The sequence below is a fragment of the Rattus norvegicus genome, chromosome 7, assembly GCF_036323735.1.
Source record: "Rattus norvegicus strain BN/NHsdMcwi chromosome 7, GRCr8, whole genome shotgun sequence".
Lineage (NCBI taxonomy): Eukaryota > Metazoa > Chordata > Mammalia > Rodentia > Muridae > Rattus > Rattus norvegicus.
In genome coordinates, this window is record NC_086025.1 from 99,775,466 (window position 1) to 99,797,325 (window position 21,860).

Sequence of the window (21,860 nt, forward strand, 5' to 3'; positions counted from 1 at the left end):
GCAGGGGTCAGACGTTGGTGGTCTATCTACTGTTATTTTAATTTTCAGTCCTGGCTATAATTTTCAAGTTTGTTCTCGGAGTCTTTTTGATCTTTCTCTCTCCCCAGCCCAGTTCAGCATCTCATGGTGTGACCTGGGGGGTGGGGATCAAACCAATTGGGATGACTGTCTTGTTTATCGCCAAGATGTGCCTTCAGTAAGAATTTCCTTCATCCTCCTCAGCTCACTGAACTCTTTCAAGAAGGCTTTGTGATGAGCACCCAGAGTGTTTGGAAATCATATGGTTCATCTTTAAATCCAGCACTTATTCACAATGAGAAGACAAAGGATAGATGGGTGGGTGGATGGATAGATGGATGGATACAATACAGATGGTGCATATATGGATGAAGGAGTTCATGGAAAGGTAGATAGATGTATGCATGAATGAGTGGATGGATGGATGGACGATTTGATAATTGAATAGATGGACAGACTGATGATGGATGGATAAGATGATAAATAAAAGGACAGAGTGTCTATTCCTTATAAGAAAAGTTTTTAATTCTGGACATTTACCATGACACCCTGATAAGAACATGTTCTTTGTAAACAGGCTTCTGTCACCTTTAAAGTGATGTTTGGGCAATTTCTCATGACTCGAGGAACAGTCAATCTTACCATTCACATTTCTGTGCCCTGGTACTAATGAGTTAACTAACTTCTCAATAAAAATGTCAAGAAGAAACAAGTTTGGATGAAAATATTTTTAAATTTCCTGGCCTTATGAATATGTCAACAGATATTGCCTTCTCCATAACTGCAAACTCATGAGAAATCATCTCAGGAAAAGTAGAAGTCAACACTTCAGAGGATCTGCTTTCCTTTATAAATGCTATTCCTTCTCACTATAAATAGCATAGAAAACAGAAATATAGAAAAGAGAGAAACTATGCATTACTGAAAGTCTCACTACCTTTAACTGGCTGTGTTAGCATTTCATGCATTTTCCATGTCTTGATTTTCTATGTGTAGGCATGATTGGATGATTCATAGAATATCCTATTGTGCATATTGATTTTTGTTTTTCCTTCTAAGCACAATAACATAATTTTTTTTCTACTTTGTACGTTTTGGAATGCAATACCAACAACCACATAGCACCACATCCATGAAAACACTACCATGAAAAAGTTCCAAGTGTCACCATTCAACAGTGGAAACAGATGTGGTTGATCTACAGCTTCTCATATTGTTGATGACTTGCGTTATTTCAAACTTGCTTGCTGTTACAATGACACAGGGACCTTGTGTAACACCACATTCCTTCCTTAAGTCAATTTCCAAGAAATTAAATAAAGATCCACATGGGAGGGTCCTTGTATGGGTCCTAACACCTGATTCCAACTGCTTTCAGAAAGAACTATACCCAATGCTTCAGATTCTAGGATTGTCATTCATGACATCTGAAGATGTGAGTATGTGACAGTGCTTATAACTCAGAAATGTCTAATCCAAGCAGCAAAGCAATTAGAGACCAGCCTTCACTTCATCTCTCAAGGACATTGCCTACCACGATTTTCACAATCTTCACCGAGGCATGATTCTCTTCACTATGTAATGAAGTTAGACTTTATTGCTTCTTCCAGATTTCATACCCTTGTCTTCTTTGCCTACAGCTTGCTCGGCGTCTGTTCCAGGTCACAGGGCAGCCTCTATGTTCCTGCTTCCATATGTCCCATTTGCTATAGTGCCTCACATCTTTCAGTCAACATGGTCTGTCCAGAGTTACAAATCCAGGACCTACCATGCTAAACAGTTGCTGAACACCCACTCCACACTGGGCATACTTCCTGCTTTCTATACATTTTCCCTGGGATGTATTACTTATCACCCCCTTTTACACTTGAGAACTGAGACAACAGCAACTAAGGAACACCAAGAGAATGACAATGACCATGTGTTGTGTAATGGGGACCCCAAAGCCAATGAGCCAGTTTCTGAATCTGTGTACAGAGTGTCCCAATTACCTTCTTTCTGCCCATCTAAATACTATCTACCCAGAAATGTTAGGCACTGTCTGTCAGTAGTGGCTGATGGGGCTTACCCTCCAGTTCATTATCCCATCTCATAACCATTAATCCTATCACTGATTGCACCGTTTTCATGCATAAAGACTCATACACAACCCGTAGTGCCATCTCTCTAAAATGATCACATCCAGATAAGACAATGTATAGGGTTACTCATGCTAAAAGCATCTGGCCAAAGAACTTCAAGTAAAGCTAAAATTTCACACTCAGTTCTTAGCAAAAGGAAAGATGTTCCCATTGCATTTCTGCCTGCTAAAGAATGTAGAATGCTCCCATTCTCTACTTTATAAGGGAAAATTCAGAGCTAGTACCGCTCATTGCATTCACATACAATTCCAATGTAGGAAGACCCTGGAATCCTATCCAGAGAACAGTCAGTGGATGTACAGGTAGTGGTAAGGATTGTATAGTCAGAGATACATCACAGAGGGTGGGCTGATCCCAGAAAACATGTATTAGTCAACAAACACATATCTTCAAGGACTGTATTGACCCCATGGTGCATAAGCCTCCACAGAGACCTTGAAGTCAGCTGTCCTTGCAGCTGTGGAGAAACAGAGCAAAGGTAAAGACATTCAGGCTATCTGAGGTCAGGGTAGTAATTGATGTGTGGAGGCCCATGTCTGTCACATACAAAATTCCTCATTTATACTGCTCTGATGATTTGGAGGTTGATTCTATGCTAGAAGGCTGTGCTTAGAAGATTGACAGTATAGAAATGAGCTTTGCAAAAACACTCACCAGCAGTGAAACCTCATAAAATTCATGTCAGAATCTTAGCTGAATATCTTTTAAGATCAATCCAAAGCAGTGAAGATGGAGACAGTCTTGAGGACATGGAGAGATGAGCTGGGTAAAGGGAAGCTTTGAGTGGTGAGGCCTAGAGAGCCAGGGGGTTAAACAAACTTAACTTCTATAATGTCTCTTCCTTTCCAATTTACCAAAGACCTCTGCTGTGCTGAGCAGGGTGGAGTGGGCACCCTTTTATAGCTCCCATAAACTTTAATTCTTCCTATTATCTAGAAGAAGGCATAACACAATAGATAGGAGGTCAGGGGTATAGAAAGGGCATCAAGATCCCACAGCCAATGCAAAGACAGAAGCAATAATAGGCCCCAAGTCCTGCTCATAGTCTTGCCTGTGTAGGTGTGGAGAACTGCATGCCCTCTGAGGGACCTAAAATGTAGGGATTTGTGGTGCTTACCCAGAGGTTGCTGGCTAGCTATATAGGGTGCAGTGGTCTGTAGGATAGCTTTTTCACCTGTGAGCTGCTCACTTCTGTGTTATTGATGTTAGGCTTTATTGGTGGAAAGCCCAGAATCATCCTGAGTGTCACCGGCTAGCCCAGCATTCTTATTTGAGGTCACAGGAGTATACAAAGTATTTGCCAACAAATGACCTTTCCTGTTGAGATGATATTGACACAGAAAATCGAGTTGCTCCTGGCAGTCGGCAGTCATGGAGGGAGCTGATTCTGGAGGAAGCATGACTCAGGACAAAAGAGAACAGTTGCAACCTAATAGAAAAGAAAGCTGCCTGGCTTTTCCATGAGCCTTCCCTTCTTGGGGCTTGTTATTGGAGCAGGGAGAGTAGAAAGATCTGCTGAACCAAGAGAAACTCTTTTGGGGCCAGGAGAGACACCATGGGGCCCAACTGCAGGGTGAGCCCAGTAAATAATCAGCACCACAGTAAAAGCTCCTCTTCCAATGTTATAAAGCCCTTGTAACAGGATGGGAGACAGCAAACTTGAGGAACCTGGGCTCAAGACCTGGTCATACCATTAATCAGTCATCTGGCTTGGGTTAGGTTCCTTTCGTGAATCTCATGTGACTCCTGTAAATAAAGCAAAGGTCAGACCAAACCCTGAACACGGCTTCTACAGATATAAAAAGATGAGGTTTGTAAAGCAACAAAAATAACCATCTATGATGTAAGTCACCTTTCAAGTCTTCTCCTTCATTCACCAACTCAATGTTTTATCCATGGATAGCAGGATTTAAACTAGGCAACTCAGAAGATCCTCCTGGTGTCCCAAAAATACAAACAAAGTGAGTTTGTTCTGTTTTGAATCCAGAGAACGGACAACGTAATTTGTTGCCACAGATCCCAAAATGCCTGGGCTGCCTGCTGGTTGGGGGCTCTGCCTCCTTGGCATGCTCCTGCACTGAGTTTCAAAAACCCAGACCCATAGCAGCATTGGATCAGTCTAAATCCTTAAGCCAGGGCAGGGAGGGAAGAGAAGAGGAATTGGAAAGATACTAGACCAGCAAAGTCTTCTCTTTCCTCCTCAGTATTACACAAACTGCTCAGCCCTAGGAGGGAAACTAACTCCCTCTTCCTCACAGCCTGAGAGTCTGTCTGGACCTAAACCCTGGCTTCAAAGTATTAGAATGCTGCCAAAGCCAAACCCAGCCCTGTCTCTCTTTCTTCCTTTTCCCTTTCTTTTCTCTCTTATAAACAATGGAATAGGGAAAGGGGTGTGTGACTGAGTGAGTAAAAGTGTTTCCCACTTAAGGATGGAGACCTGAGTTCAAATAACCAGTCACCACATAAAAAAGTTATTAAAAATCTAGGCATGGCTTCACACATAACTGTTACCTCAATGCCAATACAAGGCAAGCTATATAGGAAGTGGGCAAAGACAGGAGGATCACTGGGTTTGTTGGCTGCCAGTGTAGATCCATCTTCAGTGAGAGACCACAGATCAAGAGAATTAGGTAGAGAGTGGGAGAGCAGGACAGATGATGTCAGCATCTGCATCCAGCTTTCCCCACTGTATTCGTCAATGCACATGTAATTATACACACACGCATCACACACGCCAATAGCAACCAAACCAACTCTTAGAATCAATTTTGAGCATTGAAAAAAAAAGTTTCCTTCATTGAGGAGCTACATGCAATGTGCCAGGACCTAAATCAGATGCTGTCCTCCAATAAAGCAGCCACAAGCCATATTTCATTATCTGATTTTAAATTAATTACACTACATTTCATGGCTCAATCATCATGAGTAGCTGATGATAGCCTTATTGGATAGTTTAGAAATGGAGCATTCCTACCAACCAAGAATTTCACTACATAGCTCTGTCTAAGAGGAATACAATGAGGAAAGAGAAAGCTCTGCCAATCAAAGCATCAAACACAGAGGGGAAAGTCTTCTTTGCCAGAGCTTGGTATTTATGTCTAAGCAACCTTAGACAAAAATTACTGGTACAATTCAAAGGAGGGGGCACCCCTGGAAGGCAGCACAGTTGGTCTGTTTCAACTACAAAGTAAGAAATGCTATAGCTCTTCTTGAACCGAACCAAATTCTCTTTATCTCAAGTGCTTCAACGCTAAGATCTTCTTCTCATCCTCCCTTCCTTCTCCTAGACCTCCTGTGTCTTCTTCTCCTGCACTTTCTCTTCTTCTTCAGTGTTGGACCAAGGGGTTCATCACTGCATCCCGAGGCTTTCTATTTTGGTTCACAGTCTTTTTTTTTTTTCTTTTCTTTTTTTCCGGAGCTGGGGACCGAACCCAGGGTTTTAAGCGCTCTACCACTGAGCTAAATCCCCAACCCCGGTTCACAGTCTTGTATGTATGTTTCTTGGGGTCCTTTTGTCTGAATGCTTTGTCCTCATTCCTAGCATGGAAATCTGACAAATTAATGAATGAATGAACACAAATAAATTCATAAATAAATGTACAGAGCTATAAATTTAATTGTGTACAGTGGCCCATTCCATTGTGGGCATAATGCAGGTTTCTTTGTTGTGAATGATTAACCATAAAGGTTGGGGAGCTTGAGGTTCTGTGTCAGCCATTTGGTCTCGATCTCTAACCTTACAAACCTATGGGAAAGGGAGAGTTGGAGTTTTCTAATCTCTGATCACTTCAGGGAATACTTGTGCAATGGCCTGAGGCAAGTATGAGGTTTTTCTTAGTCAAAATGGCTATCATAGGTCATGGTTCCTAATGTGTGATGAGTTTGTATGTAGAGAAACTCTGACACTTTCACATAACCTCCTTTTCTTTTCATTCCTGCTCTTTCTATATCAATCCCATTCATTCTATTGAAGCCAAACTCAACTAGTCAACCCCATCAGTAATGTTCTGTTTCTTTCCAGTGTTGATTCGTCATCACTTCTTCCCCAATTCAGTCTTTCATCTATCATTACTCACTCTGATAGCTGGTTTAATGGTCAATTTTTGCACATTACAGAATCACCTGATTCTCAGTGAGAGATTTTATAGATGGCAGTGGCCTGTGGCATATCTGTGGAGGATTACTTGACTACATCAATTGAGTTGAAAGGACCTGCCTATTATGTGTGGCACTAATCCCTAGGCAAAAGATATTTAACTGTATAAAAATAGGAAAAGTGGGCATAAGCATGCACACATTAATTCATTATCTTCTGATCACGATTGTGTATACAATATGACTAGCTGCAGCAAGTTCCTGATTTCTTGGCTCTCCCTCATGGCAGACAATAACAGAATTGTATGTCAAATAAACCCTTTCTCCATAAAGTTGTTTCTGTCAAAGAATTTTATTGCAGCAATAGGAAAAGAAAGTAATATACTAGTCATCCATAAATTCAAATGGACAAGACATCTTTTCAACCCACTCTGTTCATGTTATGGACCCTAGATCTCATGCTTTCATATCCCTTTAGTTCACAATTTAATTAGTTTCAAACATTGATATAATTCCACTTATCATTCATGATAAATCCTGACCTCATCCCCATCTCTTGACACATTTTTGAAGGACCACTGTCCCTGTTGTCATTACAGAAAGCACTAATGAATTTCCCAGATTTTCTCCTTTTTCAGTCTTGTACCAGAAAGGAGATGGGTGAACAGAACAACACTGGCCAGTGGGCAGCCCTCAGGCAGAACCAGCGCTTGATGTATTTGATCAACAAGGCATTTTAAAACTTAAGGAAGTACACATCAAGTCCTTGTCTTGTGACAAACAAGGTCTGATTATACAATGCCCCTCCCAACTGGTATAAGTTAGGAATAGCAGTTGCTTTCTGTAAGGAAACTCAAGTTTGACAGTCCCTTGCAAACCTGGCTTTTCGCTATTCTCTTCCTTTTATGTTCAGTCTTATTTTATTATTCCCAAGTGCCTCATGGGTGTTTGTGTTTGTTTCTGCCAGACCACAAATTCCAAAATCAGAAAAGCTTTTTGCCTTCTTCATGATCATTTTACAATGAAAGTAGTAAAATAGCTCTTAATGTACAGACATAAATAATCTGAACATGACTAAATGACTTGAGCATGGATTGTATCTAATTTTTCTCATCAGCTAGGACCTTATCTCTTCATCATATCCAACTCCATTACAAAATTATGTCACTTTGGACTCTTTTCAACTATTTTGGAAATGATCTAATTCTGTAGCCCAAGCTGGCCTGAAACTCAGAATGTTGCAAAGGATGGCATTGAATTTATAACAATACTCTACATTTGTGAGATCTCAAATGATCCCAAGATCCATCTCAGGTACTTTAGCTCCAAGGTCTCCTCTCCTCATGTGAGTCCTGTCCTGAGCTTCCAACTTCCCATGTTTGTTACACCCACAGGCTTTCCACTGTGGGTCACAATCTTGTGTATGTCTCATGTGGCCATTTTGTCTAGAAGCTTTCTTCATTCCTATTGTGGAAATGTGATGAATGAATAAATGATTAAAAATAAACAAGTGAATAAATCAATGTCGTAAGAGTGCACAGTTGTCCATCCAAGATCAGGTTTCATCCTTGTGTGCTGGATTACAGGTATGCAGCCATGAACAGGTACTGTTCCAGTCAACAGGCATCACAGATACTTATGCAAGGTTAGAGAGCACTGCAGACTTTATCTTCAAGCTGACCCCTCTGTATGAGCTTGCTCAGCCTACAGCAGTGCACACTGGGTGTCCATCCAAGCCTGCTGATATGGCAACACGATCATGCCTTAGACTGCTCTGCTTTCAATTTCAGATACCCTTCTCACCCTGACAATGTGTGATTATGTTCAATAGAGGTGATGGCTCTCTTCATCTCAGTTAATCAGTGATCTAATCCCCATTTCATTTACTTATTCTTTTTATGCACCAGACTTTTTAAAAGAGTGCTCAGTACTCCATATTCTGGAAACAACATCACACTAAATGCCTTATATGTGTGTTTAGAACTTCACATTGCAATTTGCACAATCCATATCCTTAGCACCAAGCTGGGGGGATGCACCCAGAAAAGCTTTCTGTCTATCAACAGACTGTACTAGTAGACCCATAGCTGGCACAGGTGGAAAAGTTGGAAGAGGCTCTCTATTACTTTTCTCATTGCTGTCACAAAAGCAAGTTAGGAAAGGAAGGGTTTATTTGGGCTCATGGTTTGAGATTGTAGGAAGACATAGTAATGGGAGTGTGAAGTGGCTGGACATGTTCAAGCCCCAGAGAAAGGTGAATGGTAGTTCTTGCTAGAATTTCCATTTACCCTGAACCCCCCCCTCCAATGGGATGTTGTTGGCCATATTCAGGGTGATTCCTCCTAAACCTCTATGGATATGCTCTCATAGATACACCCAGTGCAGTCTCCTACATGTTTTCAAATCAAGCCAAGATGGCAATGAAGTTAAACTGCCATAGGAAATAGCCCAAAGTTCTAGTTGGCCTCATCAAGGCCATGTTTAGATCAAGGCACCCTGAATTGGCAAGGCAGTTAGGATCAAAGCGTGACTTATACAGGAAGTTCCTAAAAAGTAAATAACTCTTAAAACTAGATATTCTTAAAATTGATAGTCTTAAAACTAGAGGCGACATCCCAGAATAGGTGCCACCTGGTGTCCTGGATGCCTTTGCTTGTAGATATCTCAGCCTCCACAGTGTTCTGGCCATGGTCTCACATTTTCTTTTCTATCCAGCAATAAAAGGCATATCTGTGTTCAATCTTCTCAACAAGAAGACAGGAAATGAAATGAGAATTTCAGCCAAGCTATTTCTTTCCACAGTCTGAAGATTGTCGCTGACCAGGGAAAGATATACTGTGAAGTCACACAAATTCACTGTGTTTACATGAGACTTTTGTCGCTCAATATTGACCCATGCAGACAGGTACTCTGGCAGGCAGTCCAGGGTTCTATGGGACCATGATTTAAATAAGGTAGCCCCACTCACTACAAAAACCAATCTGGTTTAGTAACAACAGGAATACTTATGTGATTATAATTGTGATAAACCTGGCAAGGAAAAAGTCCTACATAGCGTGATGGTCCATTGAAGTAAGAGACCATTGGGAGTGGATCCTCTCTTGACACTTTCCAGATGAGAGATGTGTTATACATTTATCCTGCCATTCAGTGACTCTGAAATGCAAGAGGTATGGCATGCAGTGGGAAAATGAGCTCATTAGTACAGAACATGGCACATAAGAGCCCACTAAATAGCTTGTACCAACAGTAACAAAGACGGTGATGGTAACAGAGTGGAGGCAATGCTGAGGGTGTGGGATCGATAATAATTGTAATGGAATGTGACAAGAGTTGGGATGTTTTGTTGCTGATGGTGGTTATGATGATGATAAAATGGTAGTGATGGTAATGATGGTGATGGTGATAACAGTCATGGAGATTCAGACTATGATAATAACACTGATGGTAATGATAATGGAGATGCTGATGTTGACTGTAATGATGATGGTGGTGATAATGGTGTTGCTGTTGTTACTGATGTTGCTTTTGCTGCTGCTGCTGTTGCTTCTGGATGATGATAATGGTTTTGACTAAGGATGACAAGAACAGTGATGCATATATCAGGCTGTGATCATAGCTAGTCCTACTGTCCCCATCATAAAAGATCCACGAGTTGCTTCTGCCAGTGAGTTGGGAAACCTAAGCCATGTTGCTACCTTTTTATGATCTCTGATCCTCAAAAAATGGGAGCGTAGCATTTCTACACTGGCATCTCCAACTGCATTTCTTGTGGCCTCTGTTCATGTAAGTGTCACCTCACTGAGAAAATGCCACACTCTTTAAGTTGAACTGGAGCCTAGATAGGTGGAGGCAGGAACATTTGCAAAGGTCATGATGATTCAGGCATCTTCTGAGAAGTCTTGGGTAACAAGAGATCGTGATATATTGTCAGCAGGAGCAAAGACTAGAGCCCTCTCTGTTTCTCAATACTGCAGCTACAGTTTGCCTTACCACTTCTTTAACTTGCTTTGCAAGCCAAATAATAGTACTTCATTGAGATCTAAATATCAACAGCAACTAACATTCAACTTCAAATCCTTTCAGCCTCTTCTTCCATATCTGTCTAGACAAGTCTCAAGGAGGCCCAGGCTAGAAGGCAAACTTGTACCAAGAAGCCACAGGTCTCTGATAAGCCTACAGAGGATCCAAGAATCCTTTCTGGAAGCTGACAGTTTCAAGTAGAGCTTTTTGAGTGGGACTGGAGAAAAGCATAAAGCTGCCTAAGGTAATGTGGGAGATGACACACTGGCACACTGTTTATCCATGATTGAATTGAGCCCATTTGGGCAGAAGCTCTGAGTTCTGTTTTCTCCATCCATTGCTCTGCACTGACTGGTACACTTATAAGATATCTGTCCAGAACCTGTAAATGACAAAACCTGTGAATTGAGTGTTAGACAGATCCAGTTTGCTCCCAGACACCATGATTCTCAGTAGAAAAATATGCTGCACAGAGAAGCTATGAAGAAACAAACCTGGGTTCTAGTAACTTGCTACCAACAAATAGTGAGATCCTGCCAGGTTCCTGCTTTGCTTTCATTCATCAAGAGTTTCAGGAGCTCAGTAATCCCCTTTCCTTGACAACCTGTCCCACAGTGCAACAGAGCAAAACTGCTCTTGTTTATTCTCCCCTTTACCCTTAGGACAGCTGATGCCCCGATGATGCTGGGAATCTAAGCACAAACATGGTTCTATTCCCTTAACAAATGTGGAAGGGGCATGGAAGGTTAAAAACAACCAGTTAAACAAGAAAATAGCAAACACTGACAAATACAATGAGGAAAAGGGCAGGCCAAATGGAGCAAAGAACAGTTGAAGCCCCATTTACTTAAGTGGTCAAGCCAAAAACAGTCCTAATGAGAAGGAATGATTCAGGCTGAGACTGCAGAGGCTTCATGAGAGTTATCCTGGTAAAAGGATTAAAGACAACATTCTTAATTTAGATGAGAGAACAGACCTTGTTGTAACTCTAGGGAAGGGAAGGGCTTGACAGTTCTCTGGGCCCATGTTACACTTCTATATTTCACTTTACATTAAAATAATATTCTATGATGGCATCTCTAGGATGTACCAGAGACCTGGGATGGGGGGCGCTCTAAGCAGTCTATGAGAGTGACTCTTGCTGAGACTTCTAGCAGTGTTCCCTGTGGAACCTGAAACAGCCACCTTCTGCAGCTAGGCAGGACTCCAAGTGGAGGGATAAGGACACCAACCCATCTACACAACCTTTGACTCAAGATTTGTTCTGCCTTCAAAAAGTGCAGGAACAAAGATGGGACAGAGAATGAAGAAATGGCCAGCCCATGACTGGCTCAATTTCAGACACATCCTATGTGCAAGAACTAATCCCTGACACTAGTAATGAAATTCTGCTGTGCTTGTACATAGGAATCTAGCATAACTGTCCTCTGAGAGGCTCTGCCTAGCAGCTGGTGAACATAGATACACAGACCCACAGCCAAACAGTAGACAGAGCTTGGGAAGTCTTGTGGAAGAGTTAAGGGAAAGATTGAGGAACCAGGAGGGAATAGGAACTCCACAAGAAGACCAACAGAATCAACTAGCCTGGACCCTTCGGGGTTCCCAGAGACTGAGCCACCAACCAAAGACCCCTGAACCTAGCCACTCCCTCATCTGCACCTATGTAGCAGAAGTGAAGCTTGTTCTTCCTGCAGGCCCCCAACAACTGGAGTGGGGGCTTACCCTGACTCTGGTGCCTGCTTGTGCACCCTGTTCTTCTAACTGGGCTGTCTTGTTTAGTCTCGGAGGATTTGCAGTAACTTGAGGTGCTAGGGTAGGTTGGGACCCAGGACAATCTGCTCCTTTTCAGACATGAAAGAGTGGCAGGGGAGGGGGCAGAATGGGGAGATGGGGAATTGGGGATAAGAGTGGTACTGGGAGGAGAGAGGGGAGCTGCAAACTGGATATAAAGTGAATAAATAAATAAATGGAAAAATAACATATTATAAAGATTGCTCCTATAATTTAACTACTCACACCTAGAGGGAAGTGAATTGCTAAGCAGAAAGCAGTGCTGGGTAGATGAAGAAATTGGGCCTGAACTTCTCTGATGGGAAAACCAGCACCTTCAGAGGTGGCTACTTAGCACTTAAGGTTTCTCTGTGTAAATTTACACCAGAGGTTTTCTAATTTGCATAAAAGCTGTTAGAAATAAATGTTTTATGAGTGTAATGAATAGTATTTGCATGAGAATCTGGCAGGCCCTACTGCCTAGAGTGCCCCTGCTGTGTAGAGAATCCAGAGAACTTTCTGTGATTAGGCAGAAGTTCTGGGTTTTGTCCTGCTCGTGACCTGTGTTTGAATCAACTGGGAATCACATTTGGTTAATGGCTAACTTATTGCAAACTAAACCTGATCCAATTTCCCTCCCTTGCAGTGGCCCTGCCATCCTATCCAGAACGTAAGTCTTGGTTCAAATATCATCGTGTCCACCTCAAATAACCCTCTCAAGACATTAAAGTCTGTCAAGTAGCTTGTCATAATGTTCATTCATTTCTTAGCTTTATATATGTATGACATGTTTACAGAATTTAATCTTAGTTGTGCTTTCATGTCATTTGCTAACATTTCATTTGTTATGCAGGACATGGAAACGAGATGAATAACATATCCATTCTATCTCCATGTCTGACCCAGTGCTAGCTACAAAAAACCATTGGTGTTATACGTAGCTTGTAGCTGAGTAGTAAAAGACATGTGAAGTATGAGTGAAGCCTTGGATTTATTCTCTAGCTCGTACACACACACACACACACACACACACACACACACACACACACACCCCTATCCAACCCTCCCGACCACAACCTCCACTCATTCACAAGCTATCAATGTCACTGAAAGAATCCAATATTTATAGAAAAGCTAGGTTGAGCTAAGCCCATTTTCAATAGCCATGGTACATAAACATAAGGAGCTGAGTGGGACCATCAGCACATAGCAGTTCAGTACAAAAACCTAGACTGACGAAGTCAGAAGGAGCTCAACCAAGCCCCTAATGTTAGGATATCCTGATGCACAGAAGAGGGAATTAGCGAATCAGTGACTGAGGCAGGACCTGTGTCTAACAGGAAGAGAAAGGAACAGAGAAGAAAGCCTGCCAGCGTTGAGGACATCATAGTCACAGGGATGCCCCTGTCTCTTCAATGCAGCGTCTCATATGAGTTTTCCTGGGTCAAGAACCTAACAAGGATGTTAGCAGATACAACACAAGCAGAGGTCGCTGTGATGGTTACATGAGAAGCTGCCTTGGTGGGTACAGCTGTCCAGCCCATCATGTTCTTGAGTAAGTGACTTAGCTAACGCCAACCACAAGATGGCGCAAGGAAATGACTTCAAATGGGTTATTTTCCCTCTGTTGATTTTATTTTTCATTTTGGTGGACCTGGGGCTATTTTAACATTGTTACGGCAGAGAGATGGGTGACTCATGTGTCTTGATTTGCATAACCGATCACATGGCCTTTTGGATGGTTCCGGGTGAATTCTAGTGAGGAGTCTTTTCCTTTTGGGGGAGTTTTAGTTCTATCTGTGCTAGTCCCAACTCTTCAATCCCACCCAGTTCTACCATTGGCTTGAAGACTGATAGATGCTAGTTGGGTGCCCAAGGTAGGAGAACTATGATGAGTATAAAGTTTAGACACAGCCCTAAATGGACACAGAGAAAAGAAATAAGAGAGGAGGAGACAGGAGGGAGGACATACAGCAGGACTAAAGGATTACCAGAGGAGTCAGGTACTGTTTATCTCCCCAGGCTTTGACAGGAATATATGTTTGGACTTGGGGAGCACTGAGGTGTGTGCTTACTATGCATTAGAAGCATCCATCAGAAAAGTGCTAAGTGTCAGAATCAGAGTGTGGAGGTTAGATAATTCGTATTTCAGTCACAGCTCCCAAATCACCTAGGGTCTTTTTCTCTCAACTGTAATTTGACTTAGTTGCTTCTGTTTAAAAGCTCTGGTTATTTGTAGCTATAAGATGAGGCCAGATATAAAAAAGAAGAGTGCTCTTATGAGACAAGGGGTGGGGATGCTAGAAACTCATTAAAGTTAACGTTGTCCACATTTGTTTAGTATTTCCTCAACTCCCTTTGACCTCTGACAATTTCTGCTCTGTTTCCCTCCACTGTACCAGGCTCAGCTGACCAGAAGAGGGTTTGGATACCATAATCTCTGAGATGCGAAGGCTCTGATTCCTCTACTGCCGAGCTCATGCCAAGATCTCATCAAACCTCTAATACACAAAAGTGGGAAAATGTGAAGAATATTTACAGGAAAAGCTTCTGGCTTCCATGTTCTCTCCCAAGACAGAATTCACGAGAACTCTCTTTCCATGTTCAGGGCCTCCCCTTCCTGTAGGTAAACTCACATAAATAAAACTCAAATGTATTGGACTGTAAAACATTCCAGATATAGTCCCCTATGCTGAGAGCAATCGCCAGAGAAAGCAAACCAGCTGTAACATGCAGTTGTATCGCAGTGATGGTTTTTAGCACCAGGCTTCTAGACAGCCTGGCATTCCTTCTCAGGGCTATGGAATCACTAACCCCAGACAACTTGTGTTCGTGGAACAACACATCTCTCGTCCCTGTAGACAATGCTCAAGAGGCCCTGCCTCGTCTTCTCAGACTCCATATTTATACATCTAAATGCGCTTCTTTTACTTTTAGTGGCCATATTCTTCTTCGAAGAAATCTCAAAAGCCTGCAAGCAGCTTTGTCCTACTCTGGACCAAGAGATATTCTGCCTCGAAGACCCAAGATCTCACCCTCTGGAGGCTATGGCTCAGTGAATACCTCAACTTTCCTTGAGTCTAGCTCCCTCGCTAATGCCTTTACCAGTCAGGTCTCTGCTCACTGCTATTCTCAAAGATCAGCCACTGGCCTACAGACGGTTTAAGTGCTGGGGTCCATGTTCCTGCAGCTTCCGAGTGAACTCATCTTCCCAGTGTCCATAGAGTTCTTATCAGAGCATACTCTAGTGGGCAATGAGGAAGAGCAGAGCTTCTAAAACAGTCATCAAGGGAGCTTAAGGCTTGAGAAAGACACAAATGCACCCTGCTCTGTATGTTGCTTAATGAAGAGCAAGTCTATTTCAGGAAATGCCATACCACATCTCTGAAAACAGACTGAGGTCAGGACGTAGAATGATTCCTTTCTCCTTAGGTGAAGAGCTGTGGGCTTCGAGTGTATAAAGTACTGTTATTAAAAACCCCTCAGGCTATTTGTTACTCAGTAGTGAGCCATGGCCTCACTTTGATGAGAGCTTTTCTTTTTTCTAGTAAAGACTGGAATGCCCAACCCAGCCTCCTAAAGTACTTCCTTCATAACCACAATGGCCTGCTGTGGCAAGAGCATCTTCCCACATCCCTCCTGAGTTAACCTGCCCAGAACAGGCTATGATCTTGATACAGCCAATCACCACCCTGCCCCTCTGTCACAGTGATGGAGACAAGGACTGGCATGAGACCAGGAATTGACCAATCACAGCCATTGTCTCAGAATCTGCAATAAAAGTTTAATCATGAAAACCCAGAGAAATAGCTTGTGAATCACGAGCTTCCACAACTGCATGTTGTGGCTGTGGAAAAACTAATGGGGTGAAAGATGGACGCCGGAAGGATATAGAAGAGAGTGGGAGAAGCACTTTGGTCCAAAATTAGTATCCCATAGCCTGGGTTATGAGTCACAGATTTGCTTGTGCTTAGACTTATCTGTGAAGATGCTGTCACTTGAGACCAGGTCTAGGCTCCATGGATGTGCATTCACTTGCCAATCATGCTTAGTATCTGGTCCTTGAAACAGCTTTGGGAAACCTCAAAGACCCCACATGTACTCGTATTCTTCTTCAGGGTGGTTGAAAGGAGCCAAGAAAAACAAGTGTATCTTGTGCCAGGAGGTCAGAGAGACAGGGCTCTGGGGGTAGCAGCTGTGGCTAGAAACAACACATTTATATAGGAGGGCAACAGCTTGGGCTCCGATCCCTCTCAGTCTTACCACTGTTACTGGTAAGCTGGAGGGGACCACTGGATGGAGCACAGATCTCATGAGCATATCAGCTGATGCCTGGCACAACTAGAGAATACAGGAGTGTGAGTCCCTCCCTACTCAAAGCACAGTGAGAGACAGGTTTCTGTTCTCCCCATAGCTTGGTATCAAAGATAAATGTCTGTGTACATTAAAAGCACTGTTTCCATAGGGTAAATGTGCCAAAAGAACTTGCCTGGGGCAGCAGCTTGCACTGAATCTAGCCTAACCTCTTATAAATTGGAGTTTATCAAACAAACCCACAAACCCCTTTAACTTTCAAACACTGCTATTTTCTGGGTATAATAATTGCTTTAAAAATTGCAACATGCCAAAGACTTCAGTTTATTGGCCTTATTTAGTATTTGTCACAGAAGCACAGACAAGGTAAATGGCTTCCCTGATGAACACCAAGAAAGTGGTAGGACCAGGATTAAGTTCTGGTTCTAGGGCCTGCATCTTAACTACTATAGTGAGAAAGCAAATGGGCATGAACGATATATATGTACATATAACAAAGAATATATATATATATATATATGCAGATATCCACTGTACAAATGCATGTCTACTTACATGCACATAAGCACACACTATACACATACATATACATGTACTCTATGTGAGATCTGCACACATTCACAACACATATTTTTGTCCTATTGAATGTGCTGATACATAGAATACACAGTACCATGGCTCATCTCACTGCTGTCTTAGCCCCATTCACCAGCCCCTCCTACAACCTAGGCAGCTTTGGCCCCGGGCATATACTTTAGCTCTGATCTTTCCTGATGGGGAAATTGGCCCAAAGACTGTAAGGAGAGTTCATGAGGTCACACAAGACAGTGCACTTCCCCTCAGGTATACCTTGTATCTGGCAGCCCAGGATTGGCTTCTAAGATTTTCTTTTATCTCTCTCCTCTGACTGACATCTCTTAGGGAGAGTTCTCAGGTATCCTAATAGAGGAGATGCTTTTGGGGGAAGGCCACCCTGATTCTATCTTAGGGCTCCCTAATTGTAAGCTTTGGGCTATTGTGTTAAGTCTGGGAGGTCGCATTTTCTACTTCTATAAGATGTAGAAGAAAGTTTTGGTGCAACAAGTGTTTGGAGATCTCTGTCCTTTTGAAATTTAGAATTAGATAGTTCTCTGTCCTGGAGAGTTGTGCTGCATATAGGGTATTGATCAAAGCAACATCACTGTCCTTTTTTTTAATGGATATTTTATTTATTTGCATTTCAAATGTTATCCTGTTTCTCTGTTTCCCCTCCAGAAACCCCCTATTCATGCTCTCTGCCCCTGCTTCTGTGAGGGTGCTTGCATGCGAGCTCTGTCCCTCTGCAAAGGAAGTAGGCACTCTTAACTGCTGAGTCATCTCTCCAGCCTCAGGATAATGCTTTAAGGCAGAAAATTGGACATTACAATACCCGAGGACACAGCTGTACCTCTCTTGGGCATATACCCAAAAGATGCTCCAACATATAACAAAGACACATGCTCCACTGTGTTCATAGCGGCCTTTTTTATAATAGCCAGAAACTGGAAAGAACCCATATGATCTTCAACAGAGGAATAGATTCAAAAAACGTGGTACATCTACACAATGGAGTACTACTCAGTTATCAAAAACAATGACTTCATGAAATTCATAGGCAAATGGAATGAATTAGAACATATCCTGAGTGAGGTTACTCAATCACAGAAAAACACTTGGTATGCACTCATTGATAAGTGGACATTAGCCAAAAAGCTCAAATTACCCAAGATGCAAACTACAGACCACAGGAAGCTCAAGAAGAAGGATGACCAAAATGCAGATGCTCCTATTCCTTCTTAAAAGAGGGAAAAATATTCATAGGAGGGGATATGGAAGCAAAGTTTAGACTAGCGACTCAAGGAATGGCCATTCAGAGCCTGACACACATGTGGCCCATATATATATATATATATATATATATATATATATATATATATATATACAGCCACCAAAACTAGATAAGATTGATGAAGCTAAAAAATGCCTGCAGAAAGGGGCCAGATATAGATCTCTCCTGAGAGACACATCTAGAGCATGTCCAATATAAAGGTCAATGCTAGCAGCAAACCACCTAACTGAGAATAGGACCCCCTTTGGGGGAATTAGAGGAAGTATTGAAAGAGTTGAAGGAGCTTGCAACTCCATAAAAACAATAATGCCAACCAACCAGAGGTTCCAGGGACTAAACCCCTACCGAAAGACTATACATGGACTGACCCAGGGCTCCAACTGCATATGTAGCAGAGAATAGCCTTGTTCGGGCACCAGTGCAAGGAAAAGCCCTTGGTCTTGCCAAGGTTGGACCACCAGTGCAGGGGAATAAGGGGGAGGGCAATAAGGGGGATGTATAGGGGGAATACCCATATGGGGGGAGGGGAAGGAATGGGGGCTTATGGATAGGAAACCGAGAAGGGGAATAACTTTTGAAATGTAAGTAAAGAAATATATAATAAAAAATTTTTAAAAAGGGACCACACATTCATGTATCTCCCTAGTTTTGGTATCTAGGTTATCTGAGCATCAGAGCTGCCAGTTAGACTCTGGGCTTCCAAGGATTTGGCTGGATATATGCTCGATTTGTAGGCTTCTCTTTCTTTTATGAATGGCCTATATTCTAGATTGAAAAAAAGCAAAGAAGGCATTGGCTTTGAAGGAAAGACCTGGTTCCAGATGTACCAAGCTGATAGTTACATGAGCCAATCTGACTGCTGTATTGTTTCTTAACTGCTGCAAGATACATGTTGAAGACTGTGATTAATTCTTCTCTCAAAACTCCAATGTCTGACTCTTAGTAGATACTAAATTAATACTCATTGAATTGGTTGTGTTCATTGTTGTGCCAGAAATGGGATGGTTTGTCTGAGAGGAAGTGAGTTCCTCATTAAAAGATATTTATAAAACAAAACAGAAAAGAACAGAGGAGATGGCCAGATGACAGAAATGCTACAGAGGCAATTTAAGTCTGAGTTTTATATTGAATTAGATGTCCTTTAAAACATGTGCAAGCCTTGAGCTTTCATAGTCCTGTGGCTTATGAAAGAATAAAGCATTATGAATGATAACAATTAAAGAACTAGGAATTCTGGGAGTCGAGTCACTTTCCCTATGAGGTCCAGGAATATCTTGAAAATCATCCTTTTTAAATGAGCCAAAGAATACCATGTTGTTCCTCTGATCAGACCATCTGGCGTGAGATTCACTTGACTTAAAACAAAATAACATCCACTTGATTCTTTATCTGTCTTAGTTTGGGCTTTCCCCAAAGTAGAATCTAAGCAAAGGGCACAAGGGGTTCACCTGGGAGGGGATACAAGATGCAGGGGTGTGAAAACTGGTAGGGGGTGCAAGCAGATAAGAGTGGGGGTGTGTAGGAAAAAGACCTAATGTCCCCTGAGACTACTGGAGTTGTTTACAGAACCTTCTAGAAGTAGCTCTATAAAAAGACAGCAGCCTACTCTAGGGTCATTTGCTTCTTTGCATAAGTCAAGCCACCCGCAGTAATGCTGTGACTATGAGCTGATCTAAGAAGCTTCAACCAAAGTAATGGAGACAAGAGAACTGAAGACATCTTTTGTCCCAACCTTATCTTTTCACATCCTCCAGGAGGCCTGTATCTCTAGCCTGTCACTTCTATCATCTTCTTAACGGTATCTCCCTTATTTGAAGTCTATGGGACTACAAATAATGTTCAAAATAGTGAAGGATTTCATGATAAGCCTCATCCCCATTGGTCTATCTCAACCTCTGGTTGCTCCTCTTCCAACCAAACATGACCTTTGTCCTTTGCCTATTCTTCAATCACCTACCCTATTTTTGTGTCTTCCCTGTAAAGCCTTTGTGCTTTCTCCCTTAAGTTCTATGTGCCATAAGCATGCTTTATTTTCCTTCCTGAACCATTAATTTATGTCTTCCATCCATATACCCATGCATACATACATACCACATGCATACATATCTCCACCCTCTCCTCTCAGCCTTTCTGAAGCATCACTACGTTAGAGTTGCTCCTTTCTGAGTACTTCACCAAGTTTCCTTGTAGTGTGTATAAATGTCTGTATCTCCTTCCCCTCATCAAACTCTCTTGAGGGAAAAAAAGACAACAGAAAATTCTTAGTACAACTATAGAGCCTGCCATTAGAAAAGTCATCGTGGATGTTGGTAAAGCAAGTGCATTGGTCTAATAATCTCTTGTCTTCAGTTCCTCACATGAAGTATCTCGCACTTGAGAATGAAGGAGAATCAGATGATTTATTTCCAGAAACATTTTATATGAAGCTGCAATTTGCAAGTTGCATCTAAGAAATGCATTCTCTGAGGCCTAACAGAGAAGGAACTTACTTCACCTTGGAATTCTTTGGGAGTCACCTGTATTGCCTGGCTCTACAGGGAGCTCACACAGTTTTGTCTAAGTCAACAGCATGAGAATTGCTCAGCATCTTCTCAAAGGGAGCTTTTATCATCATTCCATAACTCATCTTTTGGTAAGCCAACTCCATCCAGAGGATAGATTATCAAAGAAAATGCATGTGTTATGTGGCCCTGAGATATATCAGTTTCCTCACAACTCAAAACTTTTATATTCATTATCACCTCCTGATCAGCCTAAGAATGACAGACTTGTCTGATTTGGGGGGGGGGGTTGGTGAGTTGACGTAGAGTTTTTCAGGAAGAGGTAGTGAGTTTGCCGGCACAAACTAGAGTCATTCAGAAAAAATGGATGACCGTCTAAGAGAATGGATGGATCCTGAGGTAATACCCGAATCTTTATGGATATGTTCTGCTTCTCAACAAGAGCTGACTTTTCCACATTCCATTTCTCTGTATGCTGAGTGGTAACAATACAGTATCACAGAGATCCAAATAAGATGTTGAAGTAACATATAGCATGCTGATTAAATAGAAATAGGATATTACTACAAATAATGCATCATAAAAAACATGGAAATCCTTATTCTTGATACCAGAAATGTTTCATCTTTTATCACGATCAGAGATACCTTGCTCATCGATCTATATTTCATAATTGAATCACTACAACTTTGATAACTCCCTTCGTCTTGGTATGTGGTCTAATACCCTTGGTTTCTGACAGGTTTGCCATCCTTGGAGCACTGTGTAAGTTCTTGCTTCCTGCTGAGGTCTCAAGAGAAAGACTGAACTTCCTCTCTGCCTCCTCTGTTCTGTGCAACTGTAAGGTGCTGCTTGGATACTGTGGTATTGAAGGTTAGTAGAGTTCTAAACAGTTTACAATGAAGGGCTGAATACATACCATGTGATCACCTACTCAGGTAAGGAGGTTTGGAGACACACTTGGCTACAGCAACATGACTAGTTAAAAGCACACAGTGTCCTTTGATCTTGTTAATAGCTCTCCTCAACACACCAGGAAGATAAACAGGTTTATTTCACCCCACTCACTACGAAAGTGTGTGGCTCCTGGTTCCTACCTTCTCCCTGCAGTGTGTGGCTCCTGGTTCCTAC

The 21,860-nt window shown here is 42.0% G+C and overlaps 1 protein-coding gene and 1 long non-coding RNA gene across 4 annotated transcripts in view; both read right to left on the minus strand.

Moving 5' to 3' along the window:
* Positions 1-21,860, minus strand: part of Kcnq3 (potassium voltage-gated channel subfamily Q member 3) — a 300,648-nt gene that overhangs the window by 161,377 nt on the left and 117,411 nt on the right. The window lies entirely within an intron of this gene.
* The window catches only part of LOC134479740 (uncharacterized), a 56,703-nt gene continuing 39,353 nt past the window's right edge, over positions 4,511-21,860 (minus strand). The window contains exon 2 of the long non-coding RNA XR_010053421.1: positions 4,511-21,826. This is a non-coding gene — a long non-coding RNA (uncharacterized LOC134479740). The remainder of the gene's footprint in view (positions 21,827-21,860) is intronic.